Source organism: Loxodonta africana, chromosome 22, assembly GCF_030014295.1.
Source record: "Loxodonta africana isolate mLoxAfr1 chromosome 22, mLoxAfr1.hap2, whole genome shotgun sequence".
NCBI lineage: Eukaryota > Metazoa > Chordata > Mammalia > Proboscidea > Elephantidae > Loxodonta > Loxodonta africana.
Window position 1 is genome coordinate 30,401,267 of NC_087363.1, and position 2,978 is coordinate 30,404,244.

Below are 2,978 nucleotides of genomic sequence, written 5' to 3' on the forward strand. Positions count from 1 at the left end.
ACAAATAGGCAAATCACTTCAGATAGGAAAATAACAAATAATAACAAATAGGAAAATCAGGTCAGATCACAAAATGGTGGACAGCCACACTATACGGAGAATCATGGCCTAGCCAAGTTGACTTACATTTTGGGGGGGCCACGGTTCAATTCATAGCACCTGCCTAAAAGGAAATCAGTGGAAGTGGGGAGGGGAAGAAGAAGAAAAGCACCAAGGGAAGATGGGTGTGAAGACCAAAGGACACCTCACCCTGGGGACTGTGTCTTGGGAGACTCTATATGAGATCTGTATTTTCCTTTAACTGGGAATTCACGCTCTTACAATAAATGCGAAGCAATACATTTACTATTTTCTCTTCATCTCTTTTATACTAGTAAGAACTGACATGTGGTGACTTTTCTGTTTGTATGAAGCCCATGCTAGGTGTTCTATGTAAATTATCTCCTTAAATCCGCCATTACAACCTTATGAAGTAGGTGTTTGGATGGTTAAGAGCTACTCTGCCCTATAGCGTCGCAATGAGTCGGAATCGACTCAACGGCAATGGGTTTGGTTTTGATTTCGGTTAGTTCCTGACCTGGGGCAAGGTACTTAACCTTGCTAAGTCTCATTTCCCTCATCTGCAAAATGGAGATAATAATAGATAATAATAAAAATCCATTACCAGGCTGTTGTGATGATTAAGTAAAATATTGCATAGTATATTATTATTTATTTTTATCCACAGATGAGGAAATGATTAGATAAAACATGAAATGGGGGTAAAATAAAATGATAGAATAGAGTAATATTAAGACTTGGGGCAAAGGAAGTTAGTAGAGATTGGCAAGGTGCAAATGTAAAGACAAATTTTATAAATTTTTTATTATGGAAAATTGTAAACAGAGACAAAGCACAGTGAACCTCCAGGTAGCCATTTTTTGGCATCCTCTATTATCAACTTGTGGCCAGTTTTGTTTCTACATCTCTGCCTATTACTTCAGTGCAAAATCATTTTAAAGCAAATCCAAGACACCACGGCATTTCATCTGTGAATATTTCAGTATGTGCTTGTGAAAAACAAAGACTTAAAAAAAAAAATCCTGATCACAGCTAAAAAATTATCAGCAAACCCTTAAAATGAACACACTTCATTGTCCAATTTTTCAGGATGAATTTTTAAATGAGAGAGAATAAAAAAAAATTATCCAACTTTTTGTTCCTTTTTTCTAAAAATCTACTTAGTCTTAGTGGTAGGTAGAATAACGGTCCCCCCAAAAGGTCCACATCCTTATCCCCAAAACCTAAGGATATGTTACCTTACATGGCAAAAGGGACTTGGCAGATGTGATTAAGGATCTTGAGATGGGGGAGATTATCTTGGATCATCACAGGGGTCTTTGTAAGAGGGAGGCAGGGGTGAGAGAGTCAGAGAAGGAGTTGTGGTGATATAACTAGAGCTCAGAGTGATGTGGCCATAAGCCAAGTGATGCAGGCAGCCTCTAGAAGCTGATTAAGGCAGGAAAACAGTTTCTTTCCTTGAGCACCCAGAATGAATGTAGCCCTGCCAACTTCTGACTGCTAGAACTCTGAGATAATAAATGTGTGTCCTTCTTAAGCCACTAAGTTTGTGGTGATTTGTTACAGCAGTCATGGGAAGCTAATACAATCTTACTGGGTTTCATAGTCAATATTGTATAATATCTATTATTTATTGGGGAACCCTGGTGGTATAATGGGTAAGTGCCACGGCTTCAGCCAGAAGGCTGGCAGTTTGACTCCAGCAGCCACTCCCTGAAAACCCTATGGGGCAGTCCTACTCTGTCCTATAGGGTTGCTATGAGTCGGAATCGACCTCAAAGCAACACATTTTTTTGAGATTATTGGGTGCTTACTCTGTGCCAGGCACTGTACAGATATTTTACATTATAACTCTTCAAAATCAAGTAGGCAGTGTTATCAATATCTTACAAATGAGGAAACTGAGGCTCAGAGAAGTTCAGTAACCTATTAAGTCCACACAGCTAGGAAGTGGCCCGAGTAGGATTTGAATCCAGGCTCTCTATGGTCCCATGGCACTGAGTCAATAACGTTATGTCTTCCTTTATTTGAAAAGAGACAAAAAGGACCCTACACATTCTGAGAGAGGCCTGATTTAATTAGGTTAATTTGTTAAGTACTTATTGCAATAAAAAACATTTAAGTGAATACAGTTTAATTGTTTCTTTTAATTATTAATTTTTGCATCAAATTACGTAAGCTCATAATATAAACAAATAGGCTTTGCTGTGAAAATCAGCACACCCTCATCCTTCTCTCTCTCACCTCTCTCTTAGAAAACTGTACCTTCAACTCCTTTAGCTGATGCCTTCAGCACTTACTACCAATTTCCACAAGAATATGCCTTTATTCTACTTCTTGGTTTGTGTACAATAGGGGGTTACCTTCCACTGGGTTCCTTGTCCTGAACCCACACAGGCATCCTTCATGGCCTGCATCCTACCAACATAATCCAACCATAATTTGGGTTACATTAACGTTTGGTTTTCATCATGACTTTGAAAAAGCTCCTTTCCTAAATAGCACTTTTTCCTTGTTAGTGAATCGTGGTCTGTTTTTGCTTGTTTACTGGCTTAGTTTCCGACGTTGGTGTTGTTGTTAGGTGCCATTGAGTTGATTCTGATTCATAGCAGCCCCATGTGACAGAGTACAACTGACCCATAGGGTTTTCTTGGCTGCAGTCTTTAAGGAAGCAGATTGCCAGGTCTTTCTCCCATGGAACCACTGGGCACGTTTGAACTGCCAAACCTTTTGTTTAGCAGTGAATTGTTAACCTTTGCACCACCAGGGCTTCTAGTTTCCCATGTACTTATAGGGAACTCAACCCCAAACTTTCCCTCAATCGTCCGATTCTCCTCTCAGGAAGTCCAAATTTATTGGAGTCTAACTGCTTCTTAAGTAGACTGTCAACCATTTGCTCCACCTTTACCCACTGTTAT